A 16,434-nucleotide genomic window follows, 5' to 3' on the forward strand; every position below is an offset into this window, starting at 1 on the left:
CAAGGACAGCGCTATTCCTGGCTGTGGCGGGCGCCGGCTCCGGACTGCACTGGGCAACTCACACAGGAGCCGGCCGGGAAGGAGACGCAGCGCGTCAGCACTGAGCTGATGCGCTGTGCGATCAGGGGGACATTGCAGGAGGGGGGAGCGCTTCGGCAGACAAGATGTTAATACATCTTGTCGATGTCCCTTCCTGCTACGCCTTGGTAGCGACACGTGCCGCTATAATACATTTACCTATGTGAGCCGTATAGTCAGATGACCCCCCTCCAGAGACCGGAATTGCAGGAATAAATTACCACAACTCACGTTATCGGAATACAACTGGTGAAAATAAAGTTCTATTTGGCACTGTTTTCGGATTGGATGCCATCGATTAATGACTTCCGTCCATAAACCCTTATTGGGTAACCGTAATGAAGACAAAGGGAGTATTGTTCAATTGTTCATTTAATATATTTGTAATGATATATTGTTGTCATGTGTGCAGAATGTGTGTGTAATATTAATGTGTACACACACACATACACCACCGAAGCATATACACATGCACAGTACACACACAGTACACACTACATACATATACAGTACACACCCAACCACAACCATATATACACATGTGTGTGTACTGTACACACACACACACCACCATCACATATAGACAGTACACACACACATACAGTACAGACACACACACACACACACACACACACACCACCGCTGCATATACACACACACAGTACACACTACATACATATACAGTACACACACACACACACACACACACACACACACACACACACCACCACCACCACTTATACACATTAACAGTACACACACACACACACACACACACACACACACACACACACACTACACACATATACAGTACACACACATATATACATGCACAGTACACACACACACACACACACACACACACACACACACACACACACACTACATACATATACAGTACACACACACACCACATATACACATGCACAGTACACACACACTACATACATATACAGTACACACACCACCACTGCATATACACATGCACAGTACACACACACACACTACATATACAATACACACACCACCACATATACACACTTCACACACATACAGTACACACACAGCATACACTACACAGTGACACACAGTACACACACACACACACACACACACACACACACACACACCACCACCACCACCACCACCACATATACACACACACAGTATACACACAGTACACACTACACAATACACACAGTGTTTTGTTCATATGTTTGTAATTCCAGTCAGCATGACACAGAGACATGTGAGTTCACTGCTGTGTTGTTTATTCCATCACCAACTACAGGCACACACACACTGGACCACCCACTTCCCAGCATCCCCCTGGTCCCAGGGACCATCACTGAAGATTCAGGATTACACAGATCAGTAAGGGGGTGTCTACAAATATTAAGCATTCTAATACACTAACATCACATCCTCTTTTCTTTAAAGATAAGCCCTGTACGCTTCAATGCAACAATTAACAACGTCATATTAAGAACATCATCTAACACGTTTCAATGAGTCTCTCAGGTCTGCGTATTTCCCTTTTTGGGTCTTTCATACACAGTCTGTGTTTCATCAACCATATTGGACCTTTCTAGAGTCGTGGTTTGTTCACCATTATCAGGATCATCATACATGTCAGATGAAGGGTATTCTTCAGTCATGTTGTCTTCATTATGGTTAGGTTGAGATCTTAAATCCACCCGATTTCTTCTTACTTCCGTTCCACGCTCTGGCCCTCATTCCGAGTTGTTCGCTCGGTAATTTTCTTCGCATCGCAGCGATTTTCCGCTAATTGCGCATGCGCAATGTTCGCACTGCGACTGCGCCAAGTAAATTTGCTATGCAGTTAGGTATTTTACTCACGGCATTACGAGGTTTTTTCTTCGTTCTGGTGTTCGTAATGTGATTGACAGGAAGTGGGTGTTTCTGGGCGGAAACTGGCCGTTTTATGGGAGTGTGTGAAAAAACGCTACCGTTTCTGGGAAAAACGCGTGAGTGGCTGGAGAAACGGAGGAGTGTCTGGGCGAACGCTGGGAGTGTTTGTGACGTCAAACCAGGAACGAAACTGACTGAACTGATCGCAGATGCCGAGTAAGTCTGGAGCTACTCAGAAACTGCTAAGAGGTGTCTATTCGCAATTCTGCTAATCTTTCGTTCGCAATTTTACTATGCTAAAATTCACTCCCAGTAGGCGGCGGCTTAGCGTGTGCAAAGCTGCTAAAAGCAGCTTGCGAGCGAACAACTCGGAATGACCACCTCTGTACGTATAGTTTAAGACAGGGGTGGGCAATTCATTTCTATAGGGGGCCACATGAAAAATCTGAACTGTGTCGGAGGGCCGAACCAATGATGCTGATGTTAATTGCGGTGGATTATACCGCCTCTGTTAGTACGTGATTCTATACTCAATTGTGTGTGGTTGTCCTAATAAATTAGTGGTGTTATGCACTGTGGTGCACACCCCTTCTTTTAATTGAGTTGCACACATTAGCTGACGGTGGATACGGGAATTAGGGGAAGACTCCAACCTAATTAAGAAGGTCTTAAGTGCACCAGATCTAGCGCTGGGCATTTATAGGAGAAAATTAAGAGACAATCGAACCTGGGACTTGTAGTTCTACAAGCAGTATTACTACACAATTTAGGGTACACACACACATAATTATTTTTTTAATGTACAGGGGATATAATGTGTACCCGCCCAGGATCTCTATATTGGCGGTAGGAGAACGGTCCTCTAGTCAGCAACGTTACATACAGTACGTGCTGGCCCCGGACAGTGATCTTGCTGTGTGCAGTTGTCCCACAGCATGGTGCTGACTGAGCGGCGCGCCGTCAGGCAAGGGAGGACGACGGACGTATCAGGAGGCGCCTTGGGAACATGCTGTGACTGACAGGGGAGGCGGGCAATGGGGAACGATTGTGTCCTGCAGGATGTGCTGTAAGTCACTCGTCCTGTGTGCGCCTCAGCCAATAGCATTTCATTATTGGCTGAGGCACACACAGGACTGTGATTCACAGCGTGTCCTGCAGGACCCGAGCATCCATGGGCCGGACAGGGATTGCCAAAGGGCCGTATGTGGCCCGCGGGCCGTACTTTGCCCAGGTCTGTTTTTTTTTTTTTTTTAAACTCTTTATTTATACCAGGAGAGACAAAAAGGTAAACATTGCAGACATAGTCATACTTAAAAGAAAGAGATACAGTCTCCCTGGAAATTTTTTGTGCAGAAAAATTATGATCGCAGTTAACAAAACAATCAAATGTGACCCCTATACGGGGACCTTATACATAAAGGAAAGGGGAGGAAAAGAAAAGACAACAAACAAGAACAGGGAAGGGTCCAGATATAGGGGGGAGGGGGGATAAAAAGAGAAAGAAGAGGGGCAGACGCAGAGAAAACAAGAACAAAGAACCGATCCGATCTATGGCATGGGAAGGAAAGCACAATGAATGATTCTAAGAACGATGCTCACATATTACTATAACGAGATATATATACAGACTGGATATCGCTCAGTTATCGTTAAGTATCGGGGGGGGGGGGGGTAGGCGTGGCGATGTCCGGAGAGAGGATCCAGGTACAGCATGGCCAGGAGCTCATAAGGTGGGGACAGGGCAAAAAACGGTTTGAGTATCAAGTTGGAGGAGGCATCATAAGCAGCCAGGGGCCCCAAACCAGTTCAAATTTGTGGGGACAGTCGTGCAGGTAATAAGTGATCTTTTCCATATTAGCAACGAACCAGATATAATTATTTAAAGCTGGGATAGTAGGGGCAGCGGAAGACTTCCAATTTTTAGCTATTAAGGATTTAGCGGCTACTAATATATGGGAGAACAGTTTATTCAATATAGGATCAAGATCTGGGTGTGGGCGGGCCAATAAAAACAACCACGGGTCAAGGTCGATTGCTAATCCAGATAAGGAGTTTAGTATGTCACGTACTCTATTCCAGAAGTGAACAATACGTGGACAGGTCCACCAAATATGGAAGAGAGTTCCACGTTGGCCGCATCCCCGCCAGCACACCGGGGTGGTGGAAGGGAACATCCTAGACAGTTTATCCGGGGTATAATACCACCTATAATATAGCTTGTAGGACGTTTCCTTGAGTCGGGTAGAAATAGAGCTTTTAGCAATACCCTCCCGGACCTCTTCCCAACAGGCTTCGTCCGGTGGGGGACCCAGGTCCCTCTCCCACTCCCGCTCATGGCGAGTCTGCGGTCCCAAGGACACCCCAACTAACATAGAATAGATCAGCGAAATTAACCTCTACATATGGGTTTTGTAGTGCAGAGAGACTCAAAAGATGTAAGATCCCGCAGGGCATCTGCCTGGGGCAGGGATAGAAGAAAATGACGGAGCTGAAAGTATTCAAAAAAGGGAGGGGATAGCGAGAAAAATCTACCTTTGATTTCGTCTATTGACATCCAATGGCCCTGAATAGATATATCATGTACTACATGGATCCCGGCCCCAAACCAGGGTGTGAACCTATAAGGTGAAATCCCAGCTGGAAAATCAGGGTTGTCCCAGAGAGGTGTGAGAGGGGAGCATGCGGAGGATAACTTATATTTCGTGAGAGATTTATGCCAGATATAGAGGTGGAATTTAAGAGAAGGAGAGGAGTCCGCTAAAGCGAGCTGGTGTGGTTTGTCCAGACCCCATATCGAGGCCAGTGATCGGATTCCCAATGAGGAAGCTACAAAGTCCACCCAGGCAATAGAGCCATGGGGCGAAAAGGTGGTCACTATCTGACTGAGATGGCTCGCCAAATAATAGAATTTAATATCTGGGAATCCTCGGCCTCCCTCCGAACGGGACTGTCTTAGCACAGTAAAGGCTATTCGTGGGGGTTTATCGTTCCATACAAACCTAACGAATGAGGCCTGGGCATCTCTAAGGACCCCCTCTGGAACCCTCACAGGTAGAGTCTGAAAGAGGTAGAGAAGTTGCGGCATAACTGTCATTTTGAGAGCAATGATCCTACCCAGCCAGGATATAATATGCGATCTCCACCTTGCCATATCAGCTTTAATCTTGGTCAACAGTCGCGGGAAATTTTCAGAATACAAGGAATTATAGTGAGAGGTGATAAAGACACCCAAATATTTTATCTTAGTGGTCTGCCATCGGAGGTTATAGGAGGACTGCAGGGAGCGTTTGAGATCTCCAGGGACATGTAATAACATAGCTTCGGACTTAGTGAAATTTATTTTATAGCCCGATAAGGAACCATATTCTTCTATTATCCGATATAGTACGGGGAGAGAGAACTGTGGCTGGGTAAGTGACAACAGAACATCATCTGCAAAGAGCGAGATCTTAGACTCCTGTGGGCCCACCTTCACCCCTCTAATTCCATCAGAGTTCCTTATCATAGCAGCCAGCGGTTCAATGACCATGGCAAACACTAATGGAGAAAGAGGACATCCTTGCCTTGTGCCATTGGACAACGGGAAGGGGGGGGGGATAATATTCCGTTAGTGAGGACCTTGGCTATAGGGGAGGAGTATAGAGCGGAGACTCCTGTCAAAAATTCTGCTGTAATCCCAAACGCTTGCAATGTCTGAAATAGGAAAGGCCATGAAATACGATCGAATGCCTTTTCGGCATCGAGAGAAAGGATTATGGATGGGGTTTGTCTACGATTTAACAATTGTATGAGGTCTATCGCTCTTCTGGTGTTATCCCTAGCCTGGCGACCAGGGATGAATCCCACTTGGTCATAATGTATCAAATTAGGGAGCACACCATTGAGACGTATAGCCAAAATTTTTGCATAGAGTTTGATGTCCAGATTCAATAGGGATATCGGCCTATAGTTATCGCAATTCCGAGGATCCCTGCCCTCTTTATGAATAACTATAACCCTGGCCTCTAGCATATTGCTCGGGAGTGGGGTGCCGTGTAATACAGCATTGAACAGTACTCTGAGGTGGGGGATTAGGATGGAGGCAAATTTTTTATAGTAAGATGTCGTAAAGCCATCAGGGCCTGGTGCTTTAGAAGATTTGAAAGTCTTCAGAGCGGCAGCTATTTCATCTTCTGTGATATCTTTATTCAGCTCAGAGGAGTCGAATTCAGATAGCCGGGGAAGATTAGCTCGTTGTAAGAACTCTGATATCAAAGCATCTGGGGGACCAGGGCCTGAGTCAGCTTGGTTTAAATTATAGAGCTTGTTATAATAGTCTCGGAACACCCTATTTATATCCTTCGGAGCATATGTGACCCCACCCGACTCAGTGTGCACCGCCAGAATGTTATTTTGTGACCTCTGTGCTCTAAGACGGGATGCCAATATTCTATCTGCTTTGTCTCCCTTCTCATAGAAGGTCTGATTAAGCTTCTGAAGGTTCCTTGCCGTACGTTCCGATAGGGATAGTGCTATCGCAGATCGCACTTCAAGTAAGGGCTCTAAGTTGGAAGGGGTAGGGGAGAGTTTGTGTTGGCGTTCTAGGGTCTGAAGTTTGGTGGAAAGGGAGAGGAAACTTGCCTCCTGGGACTTTTTAAACCTGGACGCCTGGCTAATCAAGTGACCACGTAAGACGGCCTTATGTGCCTCCCACAGTGTGATAGGTGATGTCTCTGAAAGATTGTTAAGTAAAAAGTATTCAGTTAGGCAACATTTGATCTGATCTGTGACCTCTTGATTATGTAGCAATGAATCGTTCATCCGCCATGAGGTAGGGGGAGGACGGGGGGCTATAGAGTAGAGGTCAGCTGTGATCGGGCAGTGGTCGGACCATATCGTAGGAAGTATTCTAGTAGAGTTAAGTTTAGCGGACAGGTCTCGGCTGAGCAGGATCATGTCTATCCTAGAATAGGACTTGTGTACAGCGGAGAAAAAAGTATAGTCTCTAGTGTGAGGATCAGTTAGCCTGAAAGAGTCAAACAGCAACTGGGATTTCCAAATATCTAGTAGGGCCAGAGACGCCGGTGTTGGGCGTTTAGATATAGAAGATCGAATAGAGGGAGGGGAGGATCTATCTGTTGAGACATCTAGCACTTCGTTAAAATCACCGGCCACTATAACTTCCCCTCTACAGAATCTTGTCAGATGCATATTTAGCTTCCTAAAAAACCCGGCCTGATTCTGGTTTGGTGCATAGATATTAACAAGGGTACATAGGATGTCATTTAATTTCCCAATAAGTATGAGCCATCTGCCTGATTTATCTACATGACTGTCCACCAATTCAAACGTGAGATGGGATGCTATCAAAATGGAGACCCCCCTCTTCTTGTGTGTAGCATCACATGCATGAAAAGTGGTAGGGTAAGTTTTAGACTTTAGATCAGGGTGGAGGGATTTCTTAAAATGAGTTTCTTGTAAAAAAAACTAAATCGCCTTTAGTTTGTTTAAGGGAAAGGAAGAGCTTGGTACGTTTTTGGGGGCTGTTCAAACCTTTTACATTGTGGGAATAGATCCTAAGAGCCATGACTAGCAAGTTTTCGGAACGCCTCATCGCCTCTCTCCGGACATCGCAGCCCTGTAATAAACCAAAGCAAAGACATTGTAAATACCCATGTCGATCGGCGAACATTTCTACGCATCTGAACAAGTAGAAAAAGAGAAGACAGGAACAGGGGAGACAAGTCCTGGACAGAGGAGGGGAAAGGGGAAGTTTGGAGACCAGAGAGAACTACATCTGGCCTAGTGTGCCGGTCAAGGGACAAGGGAAAGGTGTCACTAAGTGACAACGACCGGACTCGGGTAGAAGACCCGATTAAGGGGACGCGGCCTGGTCTGGCCAGGTACATCGAGTGCAATGAACGCTTACTGACACGTGCCCCGAATCCAGGGACCAATGTCAGGGGAATAAAGGGTTAAACAGCTTTTCCTACGGCCTACTACCGGATAGGACATTTAGTAAAATGACAGTGACTATCTATATCTGAGACAGACATCGTTGTTGACGGAGGATAGCACTATTAAACATTAAACAATAGAAAAAGTTTTCCGTTCCAAAACTGGGGGACGCAATTCCCAGGAAGGGAGCCTCATTCCTACATCTTCTCCGCGTGTGCATCTACGGTAATTGAACTAAAACAACGGTGTGCATACAGAAGGTATAATGGGGAATTGGGCCAGCAGTGGGACGGATAGAGAGAAAAAGTACAGCGCAGTAAAATAAACATTTGTTAATGTAACATATTACAGAGATTTAGATAATAATGGAACATGCAGTGCATCAGGTGAACGGGCCAGCCGAGGCAGATTTCCGCCCAGAAGGTGCTCGCGACCAGTCTCGGTTCAGAGAACATCTCGGAGTGGCAGCCGACTCTACGGGAGAGGCCTCGTGTGTCCGCCGTGGAGACTCAGACAGGGTCGGAGGAGGGGAAAGACCCAGGTCACGCAGGAGTCCCTCAGCTTCTGCTAGATCCCTAGCCGAGTGAAGGCGATTGTGATGCCACACAAGTATGCGAAAAGGGAAGCCCCATCTGTAACGTATACCACTGTCCCGGAGAGCCGAGGTGATGGGTCGGAATTCTTTCCTTTTAAGCAGGGTGCTAGGTGCAATATCTTGGAATATCTGGAGCGATTGACCCATAAATTCCAGCTTAGTGAGCTTCCTAGCTTCCCTGAGCAGGTCCTCCTTAGCTGAATAGTAATGGCATCGCAGTATAACATCTCTAGGTTGAGCCGAGTCTTGTGTGCGAGGGCGGAGAGCTCTGTGGGCCCTGTCTAGTAAGAGTTGTTCTTCCGGAGTTGAGGGCGACAGGTGTACAAACAGTTTCTTAAGATAGCCATGTAGGAACGTCATATCGACGTCCTCTGGGACTCCGCGGATGCGCAGATTATTTCGTCGCGCCCTATTATCCTGGTCTTCTTGTCGTTCTTGGAGTAGTTGCATTTCCTGTTTGAGATTGTGAATGTCATCTACCACCCCCTGCTGGAAGCCAACCACTTCATCTATTTTAGACTCTAAGTGGTCTGTTCTGTCTCCAAGGTCGGTGACGTCCGCCTTAGGAGAGGCTATGGCCGTATGCACTTCCGCCTGCACCGCCTGTACTGATATCCTCGTCTCCTGAATTTCACGGAAGAGTTTTTGCAGATCTCTCCGGGTTAGTGGGGAGTGATCCGAGTCATCCGAATCTGATGCATCGAGCGGCGGAGGGGCTCCCTGCCCTGAAGACTTGGCATTTGAGTAGGCATATTTTTTCAGGCTTTGGCTCAAATCCGCCCCGTGATGCTTTTTACCTCCTTTGGGCATGATGGAACGTGCGAGTAAGACAGCTGGTAATAATTACTGCATTATAGAGTTAGAAAAGTCTCGGTAGTAGGGATTGTATACTGTATAGATTATAACATAGTATGTCCCAGGACCCAGGGCAGATCTCTGCGGATTACATCATTGGAGAAGACGATACTCCCAGACGGCTGGAGTGCATCAATAAAATCGCCAGTAGATGGAGCTCCACTGAATTATCATATATGAAGCAAGTTGTAGCAAAGAAAGAAAAATCGCAGTAGTGGCTGGAAAAGTTCCAAAGGGGGATCCCCATCAACTCCGTAGTGCAGCGCGGTCAGAACTCCGGTGGCAATGAGTTTGCAGGAGGGGTCCAGTTGGAACAAGGATATGGGTTTATATGTCGGGGGATGGAGAACTTCTGTAATCTCCACCACTCTCCTCCTAGTGCACCCCCAGAGGCAGTAGGTTGAGGGCACTAGCCACTAATCAAGTGAGGGTCAGGGCCCCTCACTGCAGCCTCCAGTTATCTAAAAGGGCAGGGACTCCTGTTTGCCCTTATCCAAGATGGCCGCCGGATTATGGAGAGGACTTATCTTGCCGGTCCCAGCTCCCCACAGGCTTCACGGGTGGCAGGCACACAAAGATCGGCGGTGCCCCGGTCCACGTCGCAGGGGGGATCACCTCCCGGCCAGCCGCGGAGGTGTCCGTCCCGATCTCCGGCTCACGGGAGCGTGCGGCGGGAGCCGCCGCTACCACTGCTTCTCGTTCGGCGGACGGATGTAGGCCTCGGGCCGGGCGGTGAGATCGGAGCCCAGTCACCCGCTTCCCCAGGTGGACACCAAGCAGGCGACCAGCTCGGCGGGGCCATACACAGGTGGGGGCCAGGAGGGGCAGCTGCGGCCGTGCTTCCAGCGGCGGGAATCCCTCGGCGCCGGTCGGAGCACAAATTGAGTCCCCGGCTTCTGAAGGGCGTGCAGGCCCCAACCTGCAAGGAGGCAGGAGGCCTCCTCCGGCTCCAGGACCACACTCGCCAGGTACAGGGGGGATAGGGGCAAGATATCAGGGGCAGGTAGAGCCCCAAAAGCTGAGTTGCAGGGTCAGAGAGTCTACTTTAGGAGCCTGATTGTAGGAGCTCCTCATATGCACTTCTACTCTGCTTGCCTGCCAGGCCACGCCCCCCCAGGTCTGGTTTAAGATCTTGGTGCTACTTGTGCATACCCTCCAACATTTTACACATAAAAATCGGTACAAATTAGAAAAGGGGGTGTGGCCACTGGTAAAGGGGGCGTGGTCACGTCCCTTTTCCTATACATACAATGGAAGTTTGGAGAGCCAAAAATCGGTACAGACCATAAAAACAGGTACTGTACTTATTAAAAAGGTACCGTTGGAGGGTATGCTTGTGCTTGCACAATACCTTTCTGCACCCAAATACCTTTCTCATGATCTCTGAGACGGACTTGGTCACCCGATTTTAGATCAAATAAGCTTTTTGCTCGCCTGTCATGGAACAGTTTCTGTTTCGCCTGTTGACGTTCCTTACTCAGTCTGACCAACGCTGAGTTATGTGTATTAAGCAGTTCATCATGTATCGGGAGATTTGCTCTAATCCTCCTTCCCATCAGCATTTGTGCAGGAGAAAGTCCATTCTGTAAAGGTGTACTGCGGTAGATTAAAAGACTTTTGTAGAAATCTTCTTTACCTTCTTGAGCTTTTTTCATGAGACTCTTTACAGTTTTTACTGAACTTTCCACCAACCCATTTGAGAGTGGATAGTGGGGACTTGATGTAGTATGGACAAATTCCCACTCATCAGCAAATTGTCTAAATTCAGCACTGGAAAACTGAGGACCATTGTCAGTGAACACTTCCATAGGAACACCATGCCTTGCAAAGATTGACTTCATGCAATTGATTACGGCTTTACTAGTAGTTGTATGTAGTGTCTTCACCTCAGGGTAGTTAGAGTAATAATCAGTCACGACAATGTACGTTTTCCCATTACAATCAAACAAATCTGCGCCAACTTTCTGGTACGGTCTCTCTGGCACTGCGTGAGGACTCAGTGGCTCGACCTGTTGTTTCGGTCTATACGTAAGACATAATTCACATGTAGCTGTAGTCTGTGCTATGTCTTGGTTCATTCTTGGCCAATACATAACTTCACGCGCTCTCCGCTTACATTTTTCTTCTCCTAAGTGGCCTTCATGTATCTTGCACAGCATAGTTTTTCTTAGTCATACAGGTATGACAAACCTATTGCCTTTGTAAATAATACCATCGACAACTGTAAGGTCACTGCGGTACATCCAATAATCATGGATAGACAGGGGGCACGCATGTTTTTCTGCTGGCCAACCTTTCAGAATGATATCTTTCAACACTTTCATTGTGTCATCTGTCTCAGTTTCTTTCCTAATCTGTTCTTGTCTTGCAAGAGACACTGGTAGAGAAGCTACGATCAAATTAACATAGGCTTCTATCTCTTCATCCATCAGACTTTTGGAACCTTCACTTTTGTCCACAGCACGAGAAAGTGTATCAGCAATGTACATGTATTTGCCGGGACAGTACAGCAAGTGTACATCATATTTCTGTAGTCTGATAAGCATTCGTTGAATTCTCATGGGACAGTCATGTAATGATTTAGTCATGATAGCTACCAGTGGCTTGTGGTCAGTTTCCACTGTAAATGTTTGACCTTACGCAAACTGATGAAATCGCTCACATGCATATGTGATCGCTAGAAGTTCTTTTTCTATCTGAGCATACCTTGTTTCAGCACTTGTCAGTGCTCTTGATGCATAGATTACTGGTTGTCATGTATCCTCATGTTCTTGTAACAGCACTGAGCCTAGGCCAAATTGCGAAGCATCTTCTGAAATTCTTATTCTTTTTGCAGGATCAAAGAATTTTAGCACTGGTTGCTCTGTAATGATCTGTTTCAAGTTTTGCCAACTTTCTTCTTGTTCATGTGACCACATCCACTCGTTATCTTTGTCCAACAACCATCTAAGAGAGGCTGTTCGTTCAGAGAGTTGAGAAATAAACTTTCCTAAGTAAGTAATCATTCCTAGGAATCTTCTGACGTCGTCTTTGTTGTTAGGACGTTCCATTTTCACTATGGCTGATATTTTCCTTGGGTCTGGTTTTATACCTTGATCCGAGACCACGTCACCCATAAAGGTAAGTGTATTCACGCCAAATTCACATTTGTCCTTGTTTAGCTTTAGATTCCTATTCTTGACAAGTTCCATTACTTGTCTCAATCTAGAATCATGTTCTTCCTTTGTAGATCCCCAGACAATAATGTCATCCATCATTGTTTCAACACCTGGAATATGTTCAAAAATCATGTGTATCTTTTTGTGATATACTTCTGGAGCAGACAATATTCCATATGGTAGTCGAAGAAATCTGTATCGACCTTCTGGTGTATTAAATGTACAAAGCTTTGAGCTGGCCTCATCTAGCTTCATTTGCCAGAATCCTGAAGATGCGTCCAATTTACTGAACCATTTTGCTCCCGCAAATTGCAACATGATTTCATCTCTGGTTGGTAGTTTGAAGTGTTCTCGTTTAATAGCTTTGTTTAAATCTCTGGGCAGGGCCGTAGCTTCCACTAGGCAGCTTTAGGCAGCTGCCTAGGGGCGCCGGGACCTGAGAGGGCGGCCTGCTGCAGATGCCTGAAAAAGGTAGCATGGTCCTACCTCCCACAGGCGTCGCAATACTCCCGGCACTCATATCTTACAGTAGCAGCGACTGCCAAGCTCTCGTATTGCAGCCTCCAGCTCCAGCATAGGCAGTAACTTTGACAGCTCCTGGAGTCTTGGCCAGGGGTGCGCTGCTCTTCATTCCAGGTTCTTTCACAGTCTACTCAGTCCCAACTCTGCATAGCAGCCTGCAGGTAAGGTGGCTGCACAGTGCACTCTCTGCATTTGATAAGGAAAGAGGGGGAGTGCAGCAGTCGGAAAGGGGGGTGGGGGGGTGGGGGTGGAGATGAGCAGCAGGCATGCACCCAGTCTGGGGGTATGAGCACCAGTGTGCACACAGATGGTGGAGAGCATAGAATAGCAGACATCTAACAGAGTGGGGGAGGGGGGGGGAGAGGCTGAGAGCAGCAGGCATCCACACAGACTGGGGAGATGGGGAAAAGAGAGCAACCATGCAACAGACTGGGGGTGGGGGAGAGCAGCAGCATGCTTTTCACCTGAAGGGTGGGTACGGGGAAGGGGCAGTAGGCAGAAGTTTTGCCTAGGGTCCCGGGAAACCTTGCACCGGCCCTGTCTCTGGGGTCTAGACATATTCTGAGTTGTCCATTTTTCTTTTCAACAATTACTAAGGAGCTTACCCATTCAGTAGGCTCATCAACTTTCTGTATCACACCCAAGGCTTCCATGCAATTTAACTCTTGTTTCAGTTTTTCTCTCAGCGCAAACAGCACTTTTCTACAGGGGTGTATCACTGAAGAAACTTGTGTGTCTATATTTATTTTATGCTCTCCAGGCAAACAACCTAGACCTTCAAGCAAGTCTCTGTATTCTGTAAACATCGGTTTGCAGTCATCTTCTACTTGTGATGCCACCATAAAACTTTCTTTAGCAAGCTTAGTTTCTCACAGGAACTTAATCCTAGAATCGGTTGCACATTTTTATCCACAATCAGTAGAGATGTTTTAAACTGTTGTCCCTTATATTTCAGTGTCACTAAGCATGTACCTTTCACAGGAATTTCCCCCCCAGTGTACCCTGTAACTTTAACTTTGGCTGGATGTGTAAAACCCCACTAGTACTAGGTATGCAAAAACTGCAGTCACTGTGTACTGTATAGTGCATCACACTTACTCTGCCCCGGCTGGTCATGGGTTCAGGCACAGATACCAGAGGGTCCCCTGAATAATCAGGTGTTTAATTACTGTTGCATTGTGGGAGTGGACTACAGGTGTTGGTGCAGCGCATAAAGAATTGGGCGCCAGGCCATCTCATAAACAGAATAACGGTTTATTTTAACATCAAAGCAGGGATATAGCAGGAATAACTTCTTAACGCACAAAGCATTACGGTTACATTAGATCACATATCAGGGCAAGTCCTCCAGCGCATCACTTAATTGCAGCGGCATGAACATGGCGAACAGCATTATGTACCAGGGCATTCTGTGACCAGTAGTGCTACACATACCAGGTTACCGTCTCTCTCTCTGTCATAGCGAGGACTCTTGTCCATGGGGGGCTTCTAATCATGCCGCGTGGCTTCCGACCACTCCCCAGACACCTCCTCTCTCGAGACTCACACCTGCGGCACATTCTTCTCACTGCATCACCCTTTCACTGGATTCTGTGTACTGCTGCTCTCACACTGCGGTATATCCCTCTATCAGGTGCCTTGCTGTGGCTGGCATCTCTCCCCACCTAAACATGTGGGGAGCCCTCACTGGGGCTACATCTTTCCAGCTCACACACCACACTTCTCTCCTAGCTAACACATGTGCTTCTGTTAGCCAACACTCCAGGCTTTTGGGCTGCAAAGACACCAGGCTGCAAAAGACCATGCTGCTGCTGCATGACAGCCTTTTATAACCTTTTATTCTCAGGGAGACATTCCATCTGGGATTTCCCGCCCTGAGTTCATCTGGGATTTCCTGCCCTGAGTTGCAACTTGGTGAGTCCTGCATTTGCTTTTTGCAGGCTGATTTGTTGTGCTGTGAGCTGGGCTGTTAACCCATTCTGTGCTGCAAGCTGTAGGCTGCTGGCTCAGTTCTATGCAACTCCAGCAAACCTTTTACTTTTATTACACAGTCATGCTGTCACCTGTAGTGCCACAGTTGATTTGTGCTTGCAGTTCCAGGGTATTACAGATGAATTTTATGTTTTACTCTAAAAGTCTTATAGTCTTGAAATGATATTAAATTCACATGCGTGCCAATATCAAGCTTAAAGGGAATGACAATCTCGTTCACAGTTAAAGGGACAATCCATTCTTTCTTATCTGCACTGCAAAGTTCAATGCAATCCACAAAGAATTCATCTGTTTGTTTAACAGCATGCACTTTGGTGGTTTTACTTTTAATTTTACAACATTTGGCAAAGTGATTAAATCTACCACATTTCATGCAGGTTTTACCATAAGCCGGGCACATTTTAGCATTGTGAGCATTTCCACATCTACTACACATTTCCTTATTAGACTGTGGCTTAGACTGCTTCATTCTTGAGAATGGAGGTTTGCTTGGCTCTGTTTTCTGCACTACATGTACATCAGCTTCCTTGTGTAACTTTTTGGCTTGAAATCTAGTTATTTCTGCAGATCTACACATAGTCACTGCCTTTTCTAGCGTTAGGTCTTGCTCTCTCAGCAATCTCTCTCTGAGTCCATTATCAGGTATTCCACAGACAATACGATCTCTAATCAGTGAATCATTTAAATCACCAAACTCACAGGTTTTACTGAGTGATTGCAGCTCTATAACATACTGATCAAATCCATCTACAGACTTCTGATCACATGTGAAAAACTTATATTTTTCATATGTCACATTTTTCCTTGGCACAAAGTAATCTTCAAACTTTTGCATTATAGAAGATAGCACCATATTCTGCCCCTCAGCAAACTGAAAACTATTATAAATGTCCAGCACATCCTCTTTTATCACATGGAGGAAAATGGATGCCTTCGTTTTGTCAGCCTCTGAATCAGCTCCACATGCAGCAAGATTTATTTTAAACCTTTGCTTAAATATTTTCTAGTTTTCAGACAAGTTACCAGACATCAGCATGCCGGTTGGAGGAGCTAGTTTATCCATGGTTACTCACTGTTTGAAGATAGGAGCACACGGCAGGCTTTGCAGACACTGAGTATCACAGCCTTACAGACTTCTGCAGGATTCTGTCACACTCTGAGAGCACTAGCAGTCCAAGTTAAACTTCTCCTGACACCATGTTTTGTTCATATGTTTGTAAATCCAGTCATCAGGACACAGAGACATGTGAGTTCACTGCTGTGCTGTTTATTCCATCACCAACTCCAGGCACACTGCACACTGGACCACCCACTTCCCAGCATCCCCCTGGTCCCAGGGACCATCACTGAAGATTCAGGCTTACACAGATTAGTAAGGGAGTATCTACAAATATTAAGCATTCTAATACACTAACATCACACACA

The sequence above is a fragment of the Pseudophryne corroboree genome, chromosome 6, assembly GCF_028390025.1.
Source record: "Pseudophryne corroboree isolate aPseCor3 chromosome 6, aPseCor3.hap2, whole genome shotgun sequence".
NCBI lineage: Eukaryota > Metazoa > Chordata > Amphibia > Anura > Myobatrachidae > Pseudophryne > Pseudophryne corroboree.